This window comes from Hyla sarda, chromosome 5, assembly GCF_029499605.1.
Source record: "Hyla sarda isolate aHylSar1 chromosome 5, aHylSar1.hap1, whole genome shotgun sequence".
Classification (NCBI taxonomy): Eukaryota; Metazoa; Chordata; class Amphibia; order Anura; family Hylidae; genus Hyla; species Hyla sarda.
In genome coordinates, this window is record NC_079193.1 from 301,392,450 (window position 1) to 301,413,141 (window position 20,692).

Genomic DNA, 20,692 nt, shown 5'->3' on the forward strand with positions numbered 1-20,692 from the left:
TTTTCTTGCATGTTCAGTCTGCTCTGTTGTCTTCACTGCTACACCCCCTGTCTCGTGTTCATATGGTAATAGACTTCCTGCTTCTGCTGTATGTTCTAAAATCCAAAATCCAGTCAACTCTACCTCCCACTTTACTTTCTTGACTATAAGCCCGCCTACTACCTGCAAAGGAGCCTCCCACATAGTGGGCAATAGAGTTGGCTGAATTCCAAGCTACAATGTATAGCAGAAACAGAAAGTCAACAGAAACAGGAAGTCATCTGGTACATGGACCGAATTCTGTGCCGGAAGCCCCCATCAATGCCCCCTCCAATCATGTATATGGGAGGAGGTGTGACGGCTGAAATGAAAGAAGCGATCTGATTGGTTGCTATGGGCAACTGGTCAACTTTTCCTATGCACAGGTTTTGATAAATCTCCCCCTAAGTCTTCAGTCAGCTTCAGCTAAGACAAGTCAAGTCTGTAACAAGTAAAGTAACAAGCATACCACAAGTCCCACAATTGCCTTAAAGTCCGTGACAGTGGCTGCTCACCAAGTTCATTGCTTCTGTATAATTTTTACCTCAAGTTTATACTACGATAAAGGGGTACACTCCCCCCCCCCCTTAGACATGTTATCCCCTATCCAAAGGATAGGGGATAGCATGTCTGATCTCCAGGCCGGCGCTTCACCATTCATGAACATGGAAGCCTGGGGCTTCAGTATTCATGATGTCATGCACGCCCCCCTATTTATGTCTATGTAAGGGGGCATGACATCATGAATACGGAAGCCCCAGGCTTCCGTGTTCATGAATGCTGCAGATCAGACATGCTATCTCCTATCCTTTGGATAGGGGATAACATGTCTACGGGTGGAGTACCCCTTTAACTTAGTATAAACTTGAGATAAAATTATACAGAAGCAAGTGAACTTGGTGAGCAGCCACTGTCGCAGACTTAAAGGCAATTGTGGGACTTGTAATACGCTTGTTACTTTACGGCTCCCATCTCATTCACTTGAATTAGCCGGCTGGAGTCAGATAATGACTCTGGTCGGCTCATTTTTGCCCCGTATCCAGTTTTCTGCGGTATGTTGTGGTTTTCAGTCCGGCCAGAAAACCGGATATGGTGCAAAAATGAGCTGACCAGAGTCACTATCTGACTCCAGTCGGCTCATTCAAATGAATGAGATGGGGCCGGGACCGGCTGGGGTACGAGACTGCCCGGTTTTCCCATCTCCCAGCTGGGTCCAGTCCCCATATGGACGAAACGTAGTGTGAATGCAGCCTAAGTTGGGTATCATTTTAATCATATAGACCTACAGAATAAAGATAAGGTGTCAAATTTTGCCCCACAAAGATTTTTTTTTTGTTTCGCCATAGATTTTGTGGTGAAATGATTGATGTCCTTACAAAGTAAAAATGGTGGTGCAAAAAAACAAGCCCTCATGTGGGTCTGTAGGTGGAAAATTAAAAGTGTTATGATTTTTTGAAAGTGAGGTGGAAAAAAAACTAAAGTGCAAAAATGAAAAAAACCTGAGGTCCCTAAGGGGTTAAGAAAAGACACATATTCATCAAGCTCAGCCAAAGGATGTGGATGAAGGGAAGGTTATTGGTAAACCCTTGAGAACTTTGCTATTGATCAGCTATGTCACAGTTGTTATGAATATGTTCAATAACAATGCTTTATTTTTTCATATGGAAAACTGGAGTCAACAGTGCTAATAAATGTGCTCCATTTTTCTTTGAGGTTCGTTTTCCAGTAGCTTAGAATACCATAAACAAGTCCCCACATAAATAACTGATCCCATGCAAACACCAAGAATAAAAACAAAAGAGGTAACAGCGTGTTACAGATCAAATTATATCTTTATTAAATACACCAAAAATTTTAAACATAATACAGAAAACACACAAGAGTCTCCCTATGTGTTAAAAAAAACAAGAGAAAGAAACACCAGAATGAAACTGAAGAAAGGTGAGAGCTCACGCTACCAATAAAGTAAAAGATAGTGACTCCGGGATTAATACGTACTAGTCCCCCAGTACTAAGCTAAAGTGCAGAATGAGAATGAAAAACTATAATATAAAAATAACAAAGGTATCAAGAAGTAATAATTACCAAGTGGTTATAAAAGTAGCTGGATGTGAGCCATCACCACCCGACGTTTCGCCAACAGATGGCTTCTTCCACTAGCTAAAATTGTATATTGAGACTATTAAAACAAACACCTTATCAAAGGATCCCATAAATAGGAACAATGCAGGAACCACCAAAGGTGAAATGTAATGTTACATAGTCGCCATTCAGATGCTTGTTAAGTTTTCTCGTTTCTGGATCATATTTGAGGGGAGTTGCAGCACCTCTTCTAATGTCTACATGCCCAATAGGACAACTTCTTTAAAGTCAGATAGAGAGCATTGTGTGGCATATTCAGTATATCATTAATGAATGATTATTGAAGAATCAACAGACATATCTTATGTATATGGCTGGCTTTAGCCTATCCTTGGTTAACCTGTACAGCCTATTTGATTAATCTAAAATATGAAATAACTACCAAATTAGTCAGAGAGTCATTCACAACCAATGTCTTTAAAGGAGTTATCCAGGAATAGAAAAACAGAGCTAATTTCGTTCAAAACCCGCCCCCTATCTGTCTCCAGGTTGGATGTGGTATTACAACTTGCATTCACTTCAATGGAACTGAGCTGCAGAACCACACCAAAACCTGGAGACAGACAGGGAGCGGTCTTTGAAAGAAATTATCTGTGTTTTTTGAATCTTGGCTAACCCCTTTAACGAATTAAGGACACAGAGCATACCGGTACACCCTGACGTCCTAGTACTTAAGGACAAAGGGCGTACCTGTACGCCGGTGGGAATTCCGATCCCCGCCACTCGCCGGGCGGGGGACTGGACCCAGGATGCCTGCTGAAACCATTCAGCAAGCACCCCATGCAAACCCCTGGGGGGTCCTGATCGTCAATTTGCAGTGATTAAATTAAATTAAATTTTAAGGGCCATTTCTCCTATAACCTCTGGTAAAAATCGTAGATTTGGAGGGGGGGGGGGGGGGAACAGCATTTTAGTGAAAAAAATATATTTGATTTACACACACGAATTTAACGAATTGTCGTCAAACATCTGTGAGGTGTTAAGGCTCACTGTACCCCTTTTTATGTTCCTTGAGGGGTGTAGTTTCCAAATTAGTTTGACATGTGTTTTTTTTTTTTTTTTTTTTTTTGCTGTTATGGCACCAAAGGGGCTTCCTAAATGTGACATGCCCCCCAAAAACCATTTCAGCAAAATTCACTCTCCAAAATCCCATTGTCGCTCCTTTGCTTCTGAGCCCTCTAGTGCACTTTATGTTCACATATAAGGTATTTCCTTACTTGAGAGAAATTGAGTTTAACATTTTTGGGGGCTTTTTCTCCTTTTAGCCCTTGTAAAAATTCAAAAACTGGGTCTACAAGAACACGTTAGTGTAAAAAATTGATATTTTGAATCTTCTCTTTCACTTTGCTGCTATTCCTGTGAAACACCTAAAGGGTTAACAAACTTTCTGAATGTCCTTTTGTATACTTTGAGGGATGAAGTTTTTATAATGGGTCATTTATGGGGTATTTCTAATATGAGGGCCCCTCAAATCCACTTCAAAACTGAACTGGTCCCTGAAAAATTCAGATTTTGAAAATTTTGTAGAAAATTTAAAAATTGCTGCTAAACTTTTAAGCTCTCTGATGTCTTCAAAAAATAACAACATGTCAACTTTTTAATGCAAACATAAAGTAGTGTTACGTTATGCGCTCCGGCCGCACACTGGCCGTGAGCACATTGTTCCGTTACCTGCTGCTGCCGGCAAGGCTAGGACTCGCATCTCGGGACACGCCCGTATGCGAGCACCAGTCCGTCACTCACCTGGTGCTTCTCCTACCCCCGCCTCTGCCTCTCTGCTCCAGGGCGTGTGTCCCCCTCCCCTAGGGTGCACGCGCTCCGGAGCTTTAAGATTTAAAGGCCCAGTGTGCTCATTAGTGTAGTTCACCTGTGGCTCATTGATAAATTCGTCCACCCTCCTCACTTCCCTGCCGGGTCTTTGTTGCCTTGAGCCTGAGAGAAAGCATTCCTGTTATTGCCTTGCCATGTATCTGATCCTTTGCTCCGTGACCTGACCTTGCTCCTCTGCCACCGGCCTACTGATCTCCTGCTAAATCCTGACTACGCTACTGTGCCGCCTGCCTTGACCTTCTGCTATCCTGACTACGAGCTGCCTTATCCCTCCTGTGCCTCGCATCTCCTCAGCTTCCTGTGTGGTCCAGCCGTGCCAGGGGTAGCGACCTGGGTGCCGCCTGCTGCTGCAAGTCCATCCCACTTTGCGGCGGGCTCTGGTGAAAACCAGCAGCACCTTTGACTCTGCTCCCTGGTATGGTCCGAGTCATCTGCCACACAGGTCCAGCGGATCCACATCTACCGGGGTTCCTGTCTTCTGAAATGTGAGTGTTACAAGTAGACATATTGTATATGTGAATCAATATATAATTTCTTTGGTATGTCTATTTTCCTTACAAGCAGAGAGCTTCAAAGTTAGAAAAATGCAAAATCTTCTAATTTTTCATGACATTTTGGAATTTTTCACCATAAAATGATGCAAGTATCGACGAAAACTTACCACTATGGTAAAGTAGAATATGTCACGAAAAAAACAATTCATAAGTAAAAGCACCCCAGAGTTATTAATGCTTAAAGTGACAGTGGTCAAATGTGAAAAAAATGTGCTTCGGTCCTTAAGGTCTTAATGGGCTTGGTCTTTAAGGGGTTAAATACCATTTGTAGCAATGTCTGAAGTAACATGATGTTTGCGGTATATGGTGCAGTTCTCTAAAAGTATACAGTGAAGGATAAAAATATTTTGTCCCCTGCTGATTTTGTACATTTGCCCCCTGACAAATAAAAGATCAGTTGGTGCAAATAATTCAGATGTTCATTGGCAAACTTCAGACAGACCTGTGCATGTGCTTTCTTCAGCAAGAGGACCTTGTGGGTGTTGCAGGATTTTATTCCTTTACAGTATAGTGTCTTACTAATTATTTTCTTGGTGACTATGGTCCCAGCTGCCTTGAGATCATTGACAAGATCCTACCGTGTAGTTCTGAGCAGATTTCTCATGATCATTAAAGCTCCACAAGGTCTTGCATGGAGCCCCTGACTGAAGGAAATTTACATTCTTTTTGTGTGTTTCTTCCATTTCTTGCACCAACTGTTGTAAACTCCTCACCAAGCTGCTTGGCGATGATCTTGTAGTCCATTCCAGCCTTGTAAAGGTCCAAAATGTTGTCCCTGGCATCTTTGGACAGCTATTTAGTCTTGGTGGAGAGTTTGATATCTGACTGACGAATTGCTTCTGAGGACAGGTGTCTTTTACACAGGTAACAGGCTGAGATTAGGAGCACTCCCTCCTAATCTCAGCTTTTTACCTATAAAAAAAAAAAAAAACCCTGGGAGCTAGAAATCTTGCTGATTGATAGAGGGTCAAATATTCCATTATTTACTTTTCCCTTATTCCCAGTAAAATGCTAATTGTGGTCAGTGCTCATTAGTATAGCGAGCCTACCTAACTGAACCTCTTACTAACTCCTGTTCCTTACTAAACCCTGTAACCTATTAAAGGGGTAGTCCAGTGGTGAAAAACTTATCCCCTATCCTAAGGATAGGGGATAACTTTGAGATTGCGGGGGGTCCGACCGCTGGGGCCCCCTGCGATCTCTATGTACGGGGGCCAGGCTCTCCGGCCAGATAGCGGGTGTCAACCCCCGCATGAAGCGACGGCTGACACGCCCCCTCAATACATCTCAATGGCAGAGCCGGAGCTTGCCAAAGGCAGCGCTTCGGCTCTGCCATAGAGTTGCATTGAGAGGGCGTGTCGGCCGCCGCTTCGTGCGGAGGTCGACACGCCCCCTTCCCACGGGCTGTCGGGGCTCCGTACAGGAGATCGCAGGGGGCCCCAGCGGTCGGACCCCCCGCGATCTGCAACATTTCCCCTATCCTTAGGATAGGGGATAAGTTGTTCACCACTGAGTCACCACTGGACTAGTGTTAAGCGGCATAGGCCATATTCGAATTCGCGATATTTCGCGAATATATGGACGAATATTCGTCATATATTCGCTAAATTAGCATATTCGTAATATTCGCCTTTTATTTTCGCATGTGCGAAAATTTGCGTAAGCGAAAATTAGCATATGCGAAAATTTACATAAACCATAATTAGCATAAGTGAAAATTCGCAAATGCGAAAATTAGCATATGCAAAATCCGCACGCCAGTCTCACACAGTAGTATTAGAGCCTTCTTTACACCACACAAGCTGGAACCAGAGAGGGATGATCACTGTGAAAAAAAAAAAATTACAAAAAAAACAAAAACAAACAATATTCGTAATTACGAATATAAAGTGCTATATTCGCGAATATTCGTGAATTCGCGAATATGCGATATTCGCGAATAAAATTCGCATTGCGAATATTCGGGAGCAACACTACACTGGACTACTTCTTTAAGGCAGTTGGTGTTGTGCCATGTACTGACGCGTACGAGTACACCTGAGAAAATAGAGGGCATACCCTGATGTATAATGATAATCACAGAGTAAATGTAAAATTGAGAGAGGGTTGGGTGGGACGTGAGGACCCGTGGCGTGAAGGCCAGGTATGGCCTCGGGTTCTTATAGGGAAACCCCCTCCCCTCCCACAAATACAGGCTAATAAATAAGCCTTCAACTTGTGGTCGGTGCTTATCAGTATAGCGAGCCTACCTAACTGAACCTCTTACTAACTCCTGTTCCTTACTAAACCCTGCAACCTATTAAGGCAGTTGGTGTTGTGCCATGTTCTGCCACGTACGAGTACACCTGAGAAAATAGAGGGCAAAAACTCATAATCAGAACAGAGCGCTATAAATGCGCCACCCCAACGACTGTAATGCACCGTGCATGTCAGAGTTTCGAGGTATAACGTATGTCAGTACAGGACTTCGAGCGTCTCTATTTCTTAACCTTGTGTGCTGGCTCACCATGGCGTGAGGCCGATGCAGCCGCCCTGATGCGGAGAGAGTGACCGGATATAACTAACGGACCCCTACCTAAGGATTTAATGTGAATATGTGCCTGATTGACCAATGACGTAGTAGTGAGTGCCTACCCCACCAACAACACCAGCGACTGACCCCCATTGGATCCTTCACGTGTGAAAGGAAAACTTACAACACTCAAACCGGGCACCACTGGTGGGGTGAGGGAAACTAACATATGAAACAACCTGACAGGGCAATGACGTTTGCTGCTATACCATTTCGATGCATGACCTGATGTAATTTCGACCACGCACCTGTCACGTATGGGCAGGGAAGGAGTGCTCGCTAAGCTCACCCGCGCCCCTGTCCCTGTCTACTTGTCCACCTATCCTAAATGACTGGTCGACAATCCCTTCCTAAATAAGTGAGGGGAGTCAAATGTCAACACAATAAAATACAATCTTGTCAGTTGTCAAGAGCAATAGGGAAACAAGCAACTAACAAATACAAACTAAACATACACACATAAAGTCAATGTCAGTCAAACTGAGTCTAGCCAGGAGTGGGAAGAGGTGCCGAATCGCTATAACAAAAGAGAAGTCAGATAGGAAGCCAGAAGTCAAGTTGCCGGGTATACAAGGAAATAAGGGAATGCTAGCTACTCAGGTAATGACCAGTTTCACAGGCATCTTCCCAGTGTCTGATGCCTGGTAATATAAGGAGATGCACATGTGGTCAATCATAGCTAGCCACTCAGACAGCAGGGCGTAACCCGGCAATCTTGCAACATGCACCATGTCATCACCTGTTAACCCTGCTGGTGCTGACAGTACCCCCCTTTTAAGAGGGGCCACCGGACCCTTAAAACTGGGTCTAGGTTTGTCTGGGTGAGAATCGTGGAATTTCTTAATTAAAGTGGCCGCATGGACAAAAGAGGACGGAACCCACGATCTCTCCTCCGGACCATAGCCTTTCCAATGAACTAAGTACTGGACAGAATTCTGTACCCTTCTGCTATCCAGTATTCTAGCGACCTCATACTCAAGCTCTCCGTCAACCTCAACCCTAGGAGGCAGATTCGGGACTGGAGACTGAGTAGGACGAATCCGAGGAGTCTTAGCTCGGGCACACACATCACAAGAAGCAACAAAAGCTTTCACATCTCTGTTCAGGGTTGACCACCAAAACCTCTTTTGAAGCAATCTCCTTTTACTATGGATACCAGGATGACCTGCTAACGGCGAACAATGAGATTCCTCGATTATACGGAGGCGAAACTGATTAGGTACAAAGATTTTGCCTCTAGGAATCTCTGGAGGAACCAAACCTTGATTACTCAAAATTTCCAATGTTAAATCTGCAGATACTGCAGAGATAACCACACCTTCTGGAAGAATAGTCTCAGGATTAGAGTCTATAGGCTGAGAAGCGCTGAAACTTCGATACAAGGCATCAGGTAAAAGTTCAATAGCACAGACATAATCTCGGTGTGGGGGCAAAGAAGGAGGCATCCTCAGAAAAAACGTCACAAAAATCTGAAATAAATTCGGGTTGAATACTTTTACCCACACCGAGAGTAGCAAGAGAGTCGGTAATGCATTTGATAGAACACTCAGCTCCCCACTTGATAAGTTCCCCTGAGGTCCAATCAAAAACAGGGTTATGATTTCTTAACCAGGGTAAACCCAGAATCACATCTATAGACAAATTTTTAAGAACAAAAATCCGACCAATAATCCCACTTTGGGAGTAGAAAAACTGACACAACCCCCTGATAAGGGTGTATAATCCACTCCAGAAATGGGAATTGGGTCCTCCAACCTTCTCAAAGGTAAATTTAAAGACTTAATACATTTTAGATCCACAAAATTAGCAGCAGAACCAGAATCAACAAAAGCTTTACCAAATATTTTTCTCTTTTGAAAACAACATTTTTGAAGATAAATTCGGAGGTACCTGTGCGCCTAAATGACCTCCCTGATTGTCATTTAGGCGCTGGCGTTTGATGCAATTCTGGAACCGATGTCCTTCATCTCTACAAAAGAAACATGTGCTTTTCTTCCGAATGGATTTTCTCTGCTGAGGGGAAAATTTCCCTATCTGCATAGGTTCCTCGGCAGAGATATGAGGGACAGGAAAAGATGGAAACATGGAGGAAGGAGAGTGAGCAACAGAATTAAAAGTCCGTTCTCGACTGTCAAGTCGTATAGCTAATGTGATGGATAACTTACAAAAGCATCCTTAAATAGCGTCAGATAATCCTAGTCTGAACTGACACCTAAGGGCTGTATCATTCCAACCTGAAGCCGTGCACCACTTACAAAAATTTGCAGAGTACTCCTCTGCTGTTCTCTTTCCCTGCTTAAGATTGACTAGCTGCGATTCTGCAAAGGCTGCACGGTCTGGCTCATCGTAAAGAAAACCCAAAGCAGAAAAGTAAGCCTCCACTGAACTTAATTCAGGAGCTGAGGAAGGTAAGGAGAAGGCCCACTCTTGAGGGTCTCCTTGCAACAAAGACAATATAAGTCCTACTCTCTGGTCCTCTGTGCTAGTAGACTGTGGTCTCATGCGAAAATATAGCTTACAACTCTCTCTGAAGACAACAAATTTCTTTCGGTCACTTGAAAAATGGTCAGGAAGATTAATTTTAGGGTCACTTGAAACAGCTGGAGGACAGACCACTGACTGACCATTAGCTGTCTCCTGAGCCTGAACCCTCTCAGCAAGAGAATGCACTAAATGGGTTAATCCCTGCATTTGCTCTACTAAAGCCGTCATTGCTTCCATCATAGCAGATGCAGGTAGTAGTTTGGGCCTGTGAAAATGTCACGTATGGGCAGGGAAGGAGTGCTCGCTAAGCTCACCCGCGCCCCTGTCCCTGCCTACTTGTCTGCCTAGCCTAAATGATAGGCCAGCAACTGGTCGACAATCCCTTCCTAAATAAGTGAGGGGAGTCAAATGTCAACACAATAGGGAGGAGCGCATGATCAGAACCGCAGCCTCACATATACTAAGACGTGAAATACTGGTGGCCACATACAGTTAAATACAGTTCAACACTGGCCACATGCAGTTTATACATCATATAGCCTGGGGTTAGTGCTCACCCAGTACAACACATGCAATATGCCCAAATATTGTGGTGGGCTGCAGACAGGCCAGTAAGAGTGACCTAGTGGTGTCAGAAAGCGTGAGGACACCGGGGGGGGGGTGGGTTGGGGGACAAAGCAAGTGAGTGCTGACGTGGAAAATCTCCCCCCACCCCCCGACACCACCGGCTCGTGGGGGAGCGAAGTCTCGCAGCAGACATCCGTATGTGACTGCCGGCATGTTCCTCTCATGAGTCTGGCTGCTGGAGCTGACTCGCAGAGCCCGGGAGCGCACACCGAGAACGGGAGCGCCTGCAAAACATCACGTGGGACGCATATCTCTACATTACATGCAACTGGGCCGGGCTGGCCAGGGTACCCTCCGAACCCTCCAGCCCCGGCCACTTACCCATGCGTCGCCGCTCGAAGCTGCTTCTGGTCAGCTGACCCGGAGTGTCAGCTGATCTACGGTCACATGAAGAACATGCGGCGTGGAGGCCAGATATGGCCTCAGATTGTTCTAGGGAATCCCAGCCTCTCCCACAAATACAGGCTAACAAATTAGCCTTCAACTCAATGCATAACGCATTTGAATTGAGTTTTTCTGGATTAATTTTATTTGTTTTTATTCTATCTCTCATTCTTCATATAAACCTACCAGTAAAATTATACACTGATAATGTCTTTGTCAGTGGACAAAAATACAAAAAATCAGAAGGGGGGGCTAAATTTTCTTTCCTTCACTGTATGCATATTAAGGAAAATGTCAATTTTCAAGATTTCTACACTTCTTTCAGCTTTTTGTGTCCCAGAATGTGTTGCGTGTCTGGATAGTTTTTCATTCTTAATTTAGTCTCCCTGCCACGTTTACATATGCATAAGAAATCTTGATTGAAAATTCATGAATGATTTAAAATGTAAATCACGTTGCACCAATGAACTAGACTCTTTAGAAAGAACGTGACATCGGATAAAAAAAAAAAAAGGAAATATGTAAAAATCTATCATTCAGAAGTTGTCGAGTGGCTTTCCTCTCTGGATGATAGATGGGTGTCCCAAGTTGCAGTTCCCTTCTATGATGACTCTGTGTACACTAAAAAGACAGGGGATGTCTGGATGGAACAACAGCAACGTCAAAACGTGAGATTTAGGTGGAATATTAATCATTGGTTTAGAATGAAACAGTAGATCCTAAAACATTGCAAAATATCCTCCTTTTTGACTTGTGATAAAGAAATACTTTTCACTGGGGTATTTATCCAGCAAGGAAAGTTGCATTCTAAATTGGGGAGGGGTGCAGTTATCATTTATAGATTTTTTAGTTTTAAACTATTGTAGGGTATTTTTGTTATCCAGTGATATTTTACATGTATTCAACTCAGTAGTACACTCTTCTACTTTGTCTTATTGCCACAACACATGCATGAGCAGGAAGGCATTAAACTTCTCAATTTCCCAGAGGCCTCCTTGTAGAGTTGTAGGATTATTGTCATTTGCATCCCTTAAAGACTTTATTGAAATTATACAAACAGGCTGAAAACTTAATGGCAAATATTATATTGCTCGGAGAACTTCAACTTTTTTGGCAGGAGGCGACACCAGATTGCTAACAGCAAATGACGTAGATTTTAATTATGTCTTAGTAATGAGAAATTCAAACCAGCCCAGTGTCTCTTGGGAGAAAGGAAATCAGAGGAATATTGCAATGTATGTAAAACATGATCGCGTTTTCTTCAAAAAACATCGTAGATGTTGAATGAATGATAGAAAATAAAATGTTTTCTTTAAAGATAGAGACAAAGCTTCCACAAATTAGATGTATTAGCAAATCAGCTAAAATGCTCAAATTAAATTCATAAGAAATGGGTCCCAGGGGACCCTATTAAAATGTTGAATTTGTTGTTTCAAAATTGCAAACATGTTTTATAGCGGTCTTATTTAGAAATATGTGGGCTTCTTCAAGGTCGATAGGTTACCAATTGGAAAACTTATCATTCTACTTTTAGTAACATTTCACAGTTTAGATCTAGACAGACGGGAATTCATCTCTCCTTCACTGTCATGTAAAATAGCTCTGAATTAGCTTCAGGAAAATGAAAGCTATCTGTCTAGCCCCACCTAATTCCAACAGGTGGCACTAGTGAGACAGCTTTCTCCATCCTGAAGAAGAACTAATCTGCATCCTTTCTTTGCATTCTGCTTCTGGAAGTGTGCATCAAGTATGCTATGGTCAGTCAACAACATGCAACTATAACATTGGTAACATCATAGTCATCATGTTCACAATACAGAACCCTCCTCCTCCTCACAGAAGCGCTACTTCAAAAACCACTCCCCTTCTGTCTCCAGGTTGGATGTGGTTCTGCAGCTCAGTTGCATTGAACTGAATGGAGCCAAGTTGTCATATTACACACAACCTGGGGACAAACGTGAAGCTGTTTTGGATAGAAATAAGCTCTGTTTTTCTATTTCTGCATAACTTTTTAAGGTAAAAAGAAAAAAAAAAGACTTTGACTGTTTTATATTATGTAATGCAATATATTATATTTTGTGTCTGTTAAATTGTATAGGCTTCAAACTGAGACATATCAGATTTATTAATAATAATCCATAACCGCACTAAACACCACACTATAAAGGTTGTATTGGCTCAATAAATGCATAGACCTTTAATCTTCTCTGTGCTTTATTGCAGAGGTCTCCAACCCAGTCCTCAGGGCCCAGCAAAAGTCCAGGATTTGAATTTTTCCCTGTTTTATTCCAACGGGCCTTGAGAAATGGGTTGGGGACCACTGCTTCAACAGTTGCTTTTTTAGTGCTTTCTAACAACAAAGAAAACACATTTTTGGTATGTAAAATGGCAAATAAATGATTGAAACTGAGTTTTATTTGTTTAATCACACAGATTTTTATCAAAATTACTTTTATTCTGGCAAAATGAAATATTTATGTATTTGTTTGTGTTATATGTTTTGGGATCTGTTGAATTATTCATTTATTTTAATTGTGTATGTAGGTGTTGGTTCTCCGTATTGATATCTATGGTTTTATCTATTTCTACTTCTTATGTATCACAAACTGTAGAATAATATTGAGGCCAGGAATAAGTTACATGACCTGATGACCTGTTGTATCACCAGGGGCATTTATTTATTGCCTTAAAGAGGTTCTCCGCTGCTCAGCGTTTGGAATAAACTGTTCCGAAAGCTGGAGTTGGCGCCCGGAGCTTGTCACGGCATAGCCCCACCCCCTCATGATGTCATGCCCCACCCCCTCAATGCAAGTCTATGGGAGGGGGCGTGACAGCCGTCATGCCCCCTCCCATAGACTTGCATTGAGACGGCGGGGCATGACATCATGAGGGGTGGAGCTGTGACGTCACAAGCTCCCAACACTGGCTCCAGCATTCGGAACATTGTGTTCCAAACGCTGAGCAGCGGAGTACCTCTTTAAGTCTTTGTTCTACAAATACCTGACAAAGAGTTCGAAAAAATGTTGTACTCCTTGTGTATAAAGAATAAAACATAAGTGTAAGAAGAATGCTGATGGATGGATGGATTTGTCTTCTCTGCTAACAGTAAGAAGAATCATCTCCAAAGGTCCCATTTCTCCTTGTGTAAACAGTTGCATATTACTGCAGCACTGGAGGCTGCAGCTTGCTACATCTTCTCTTCAAGGCGACCAAACATCTTGTACTCCAAGCACAACAACCTCAAGTGAGTGCACATACTCCCAGGCACCCATCTCTTCTTATGATTAGGCGTCTGCACATGAAGCTCTCTTTGTTTTAAAGGGGTATTCCAGGATTTTTTTTTTATTTGACTATGCTACAGGGGCTGTAAAGTTAGTGTAGTTCATAATATAGTGTCTGTACCTGTGTGTGATGGTTTTCTCCCAATTCTTCTGTGATTTTTACTCCAATATTTATTTTTAACAGCATACAAAATGACTGTTGTCTCAGATTTTTCCCAGGTTGCAATGCGGCAGAGACTTGACTCACTAGTCAGCTGATGAAAGGGAGCCTGTCTGCTTCAATGGGTGGAGGGATCGCTTGGTGGGAGAGAGATCAATCTGCAACTAATGCAACAGCTGTAGGCACCCTGATTGAAAACCACAGGTCTTTTGATTGGATGCAGCTCATTTATGTTTCAATGGGTGGGGTGGCTGATGTGTGGGAGGGAGGAAAATGGAATTGTGGGATTTGTAGTAAAAAAAAGAAAAGTCAAACAGGAAATACTAGTTCACAAACAGCTAGCCACATTGTTTTGGTAATCTCATAGCATAGCCATTTAGCCCCAAGACAAGCGCAGATCCTTCCTAAGCATGTCCATTACTGTCTGCCAGGTACCTACTAAAATCACCTTATGCTGGATAACCCCTTTAATTTTCATATCACATGGTTTCTAGTAAACCAGACAATATATAATAATATAAAGCTAACAATACATTCCAGAATGTTTGCTGTTTGCCATACAATATCAAACTTTTTGTGTATACTTCTAAAAACTGTAACATCATTTTCTAATTATTAGATATGTGGTGTCCTGGCACCGGATTGCCTCCGTTGCCTTGTGGTGGGGTCCCCAAAGTAAGAGTCCCTAGGTGTAGGTGGGGTCCTCATCCTCAGTTAGCCCCTTGTCACCCCTTTTGTAATTAAAATTATTTAGATTTAATGTATATATTTATATAGTAAGTGTACTTACCTAGTTAGCGTTGCAGGACCTGCGGGTCCCGTAATGCGTTCCAAAGACTCTATGGTTTGTAGTTCAAGGACCTTTGGAGGAAGTCAGGTGTTTACCCATCAGGCTATGTATTGGTGAGTGACAGCTGACTTGGACCAATCCAAAATGGCCCTGCCCATTTAAGGGAGCGACGGCCATTGCTCACTCTCTCTTTCCTCGTGGGCTGTTGACAGAGAAGGATCTGCGCTGTTGTCATCAGTGAGTTAGGCCCGAGCCTTGCGGCGACGGCTGATCTTTACAAAACCGTGAGTGTAATCAATCCCTAAGCACTCTGCAAGATCACCGGACCTTATCTAACCCCTAAATCCGGACAGAATTTCACAATTAACCCTAAATTCTGAGGCTTATAACAAAAGTCAAGGTCCGCAACAACTGTCAGTCACTGAAGTGTATGGAGACTGTTTTAATGAGACTGTTACTGTTCATTGGATGTACCGCAAGTCTTTAAGTAAAGTTTATCCAAGTTCAAGTTCAACTACCTTGTGGACCTTCAGTCATTTTTATGCATGCACCTATCGTTACTGTGAAGGGCGGCGATAGGCCGGAGAATTACCTCAGCATACTAGCCCTAAGCCTGGCGTTACGAACAATAGGGTTAACCTTAACCCCTGATATACTGAAGCAAAACCCTGACTACACTACTCCTACCCCAGAGGCCTACCACAGATATAATAACCATCAACATCATAGAAATAGTCATCATTTATTTCTGTAAAGTAACAGATAACCTCTAGCCTGAGTGTATTGCAAAAATAGGAGTGTTCCCCGAGAAACAACAAAACATTGCTCTACAAATACAGTGCCTTGGAAGGACACCATGTGGTGGCACATAAAGTGTGCTTACAGGTCAGTGATACGTTCATTGCTCAGTCACATGACAATGCCTTGTGCGCAAAAGCCTTAGAAAAAAACTTGAAACCTCCGGGTGAACTCAGCAGCATTAAACCAGCTACTTATCAGCTGCCGGACGCAACCATTACTTCATTTTAGTTAGATAAAGAACAGTTAAAAATAATTTTGGGATCATTACTGTGTTTGTAGCCACATAATTCAGTATTATGGTACGGTATTGTGATGAAGTGGAGTAATATTGCAGTGTCCCTACTCTATATTGATTTCTCATTACTGTTATTCTGCACTGATTGGCCACATAATTAATATACATTATATGATGGGAACAGTATTAGTGATTTATGCTTTTTATTAAACAGGTTGTAAGCAATGCTCTAGGATAACTGGATTTTTGTGATGATGGCTGGATTACTTCAATATCTAGATCATATGATTGCCGTATTTTCCACCTTGGGTTTTTATTTTAGCGACCTGCATATTCACTCTTCTATTTAATTGCCCCATTAACTTGGCTGGGTGCGGGCTATAGAATCTTTTCTTCGGCTATCATAATAGCCGGTGGATTTACTGACAGATGAGCTTTTAAGGCCTGACAAAGCATTTTAGATGAAAAGACATAGTAGCTGGTATCTCCGAGAAAGGGAATTCTTGATGTTTTATGTTAAATTATAACTTACCAGGAAAAAATAAAATAGCTCTTAAATGTGTTAAAAGAATAAATCTGATGATGTGTCTGCAGTGCGTTTCTGGTCAAAAGCGGACCTGTGATCAGGGATTTTGTTATTTGGTTGACTATCTGCACTTTTACTTGAATGGTCAGAAGGGCAGAAACTTAATTGTAACAAAGGATGTAAATAGATTATAGTTTTCTATTGTGAACATTATGAATGGGTTGTCCAAGGGCATATAGGAAATGGAATTTCTGATATTTCTGATATAACAGCTGTTAACACACAAGATCAAGAGAATGTCACCACTGACAATGATCTTTCTCCAAAAGTGTATAAAAACATTATGAATCTGCACTCAGGGGTCAAGTCCTGGGGGAAAAAAGTGTGGGAACTCACCCAAGATTTCCATTTAAAGGGGTACTCCACCCCTAGACATCTTATCCCCTATCCAAAGGATAGGGGACAAGATGACTGATTGCAGGGGGCCCGCCGCTGGGGAGCTTCGCATTCTCCCTGCTGCAACCGGCATTCCTTTCAAGCGTTGGGTGCAGCACCGGAGGCTTGTGATGTCACCGCCACAGCCCGTCAATGCAAGTCTATGGGAGGGGGCATGACGGCCATCCACGCCCCCTCCCATAGACTGGCATTGAGGGGGCATGGCCGTGATGTCACGAGCCTTTGCCCCCCTTCGCCAGTCATTCGGCACGGAGCAAAGTTCACTCTATGCACCGAAAGTCTGGGGTGCCACAGCCGAGATTGCGGGGTCCCCAGCAGCGGGACCCTCATGATTAGACATCTTATCCCCTATCCTCTGGATAGGGGATAAGATGTCTAGGGGTGGAGTACCCCTTTAAGGGCTGGTCCTGCAGGAACTGTGTTCCTGCTGTGGAAAAAGTGCAGGAACTCCATTCCCATGGGTTCCTGCAGGAATTGAGCCCTGTCTGCACTAGTACACTACCAAAAAAATCAGCATTTGCTATATGATCACGGACAAGGAACAAAACAGTTAGCTGCTCTTGGCGGGGTCCAAGCCATTTGGTGCCCACAACAAACAACAAAATTCTCAAATCATAATATGTTATCCACCTGCTTCTTCTACTGGAAAGAATTCAAATGGAAAAAATCAGTATACAAGGAGCTCCTCCTGTTGATGACAAAAATAACATTTGAGGTGGAGCCATTCATAGCAGAAATAATACAGATTTTCCGCATGGAATTTTCATATAGTAGCAGTAAAGTGAATAACATTTCCAAAATCTCAACAGTGCAAAATCCATGAGGCAATGACCTTCAGTGCAGCTTTCAAATTCAGGTCTCTTGTTAGATCTGCTGCGAAAGTGACAAACACTAATACATTTGCAATAAAAATGCTGTGTATCCACAGCAAAAATCAGGTGCAGTTTTTAAAAGGTTGTTGTTGTTTTTTTTTGTTTTTTTTCCTCAAATGTAAATCCACAGAGGAATATCTCCAGCAATATTTAAAGGGGTATTCCAGAAAAAAACTTTTTTTTTATATCAACTGTCTCCAGAAAGTAAAACAGATTTGTAAATTACTTCTATTAAAAAATCTTAATCCTACCAATAATTATCAGCTGCTGAAGTTGAGTTGTTATTTTCTGTCTGGCAACAGTGCTCTCTGCTGACATTTCTGATTGTCTCGGGAACTGCACAGAGTAGAAGAGGTTTGCTATGTGGATTTGCTTCTACTCTGGACAGTTCCTAAGACAGGTGTCATCAGAGAGCACTATACATATATATTATTATTATTATTATTATTATCATTATCTATCTATTGTATATCTATCTTATATCTATTTATCTTATATATATTTATCTATCTTTTATCTGTATATCTATCCACACTACCTGTACTTTAATAAAATTTGAATGAATAGTAAGATGGCTAAATATGCAATATCTTTACTAAAATTCTACTGTAAGTTTCTTTACCAAATGATAAGTTAGTTCAGTTTGACAGCCGATACTTACATGACACTTGATGGAATATTTGGACAAAATAGTAGGGACAAAAGGTGACAACCAAACATGGGGTCTCAGCTACTATGACAACATGAAGACCTTTAGACCAGTTACTGAAAGCTAACCATTCTTTATACTCTGTCCTATAGTCATTGTGCCTTTTCAATTTACCGTGGACCTGAAGCCCCAATTACGAAGGTGGCAGACCTGCTGAGACATTGTATTGATCTCCTCTGGATGTTTTCTTGTATTTCTTTTATACTACTTACAGTCTAGTGGCTTTATAGAGAACCTGAAGACAACAAAATGTAGCTCTTCCTAAATGTTGTGATCTTTTGCATTTACTGAGAATGTTTATATAATTTCTACCCAAGCTGAGATCATCTGTCTGCTCTCAATGTTTCATCTGTTGGCTACCATATTCTGATGGAAAAGTTATAACATTAAGTCTGAAAATGCATCTTAAAGAAATTCATCTGTCAGGTTTAAAGAGGTTGTCTCCGCATTATAACCTCTGCTCTAACCAGAGCTCTCCTAGTGATCATATTATTGCTATAGGATTGGCCCCTGGAGCCCCCTGTTGATCCCCTGTAATTGCTGGCTGATGGTTCATCTGATGACAATAAATGGTGACCTAATAGGAGGAGATTCCAAGTGGGGTGGGGGGCCTCCTTCTATAACTTCCTCGTACTCTTATATATTCATTAGACAACCTTTAAAGTATTAAAGTTGTATCATGTAGTGTTCGTGGTGATAAAGACCAAGTATTAGCAGTAGGTATTTGGTAAGTGTCGAAACAGCAATAGCAGGAGATTTGGCTGACAAGTAATGTTTTTTCACCCCCTTCCCAACATTTCACATTGTACATCAAATGTCAGGTCATGAGTATGGAGCAGGCTCAGGAGTTGAACCCCATCCATATATGTCAGATGGGGGCTGATAATTACTCTAACACCTGCCATCAGTGGCTGGAATTGGAAATAGCTCAGATTCGTGGCATCTAGTTATTATTGTCAATGTTTATGGGTCCTGTTGTAAATCATATTTCTAATTAATGTTAAAAACAGCTGAAGCAAGATGGCTCCCCTCCACAATAACATACCAAAATGAAATAAAATTACAATCAGAAAATAGATACACCTCTAGGTGATGCGTTCATTCTAAAGGGGTTGTTCCACCGTGCTGTTTTAGTTTTCTGGACAGCTGCTGCCTGTTTGCGGCCGTAGGAGGTGGTTGGGAAAGTTGGAGGCAGATGAAGCAGGGGAAGTTCCGCAATTTGTTTGCATAACTCCCATTTTAGTCAATGAGAGTTACGCAAATTGCGTAACTTGTACACTTTGTCTGCTTCTTCCTTTTCTGACCACTTCCTGTGGCCACAGACAGGCCAGAAAACTGAAACAGCGAGGTAGAACAACCCCTTTAGTTAACATAGATAGTGGCAACTTCTATACATTTATGTAATAGTCATTTAATAAAACTGACCTTGCATTAAAACAGAGAATGGGCACTGCTCTGTAATATACAGATAGACAGACAGATAGTCATAAACTTCATTTCACAAATAATTTACCACCATTGTATAGAAGATTTCTACCTTTAGGGCCATTATTCATACATGAAAAGGAAGATAAACCAGGTATTTTAAGATACTGCAAGGTGCTCTCTTTGTGCTATCATCATAACCTATAATCAGGGGTCAAGTCCTGGGAAAAAAGTGTGTGTAACATCTGTGCTCCAGCCCGAAACGCTGACCGTGAGCACTCTCTTGTCAAGTCCCCGCTGCCGGCGGGGCTAGGATTCGCATCGCGGGACGCGCCAGCATGCGAATCTCAACCCGTCACTCACCTCCCTTGTCTTTCTGTTCCCGCAGCCCCTGCGCGTGTACCCCCACCTCCTAGGGCATGTGCACACCGGAGCTCTTACATTTAAAAGGCCAGTACTCATTTTATAAAGTGTCTACACCTGCAACTTGTCTTTAACCCCTTAAGGACCCATGACGTATGCGTACGTCTCCGCACCCTGGGCTTTAACCCCTTAACGACTCAGGGTTTTTCAGTTTTTGCACTTTCGTTTTTTCCTCCTTACATTTTAAAAATCATAACCCTTTCAATTTTCCACCTAAAAATCCATATTATGGCTTATTTTTTGCGTCGCCAATTCTACTTTGCAGTGACATTAGTCATTTTACCCAAAAATGCACGGCGAAATGGAAAAAAAAATCATTGTGCGACAAAATTGAAGAAAAAACGCCATTTTGTAAATTTTGGGGGCTTCCGTTTCTACGCAGTGCATATTTCGGTAAAAATTA

General features: G+C 42.2%; 1 long non-coding RNA gene across 1 annotated transcript in view; it reads right to left on the reverse strand.

The window, feature by feature from the left end:
* The window catches only part of LOC130274129 (uncharacterized), a 132,042-nt gene that overhangs the window by 13,223 nt on the left and 98,127 nt on the right, over positions 1-20,692 (reverse strand). The window contains exon 2 of the long non-coding RNA XR_008844255.1: positions 17,491-17,548. This is a non-coding gene — a long non-coding RNA (uncharacterized LOC130274129). The remainder of the gene's footprint in view (positions 1-17,490; positions 17,549-20,692) is intronic.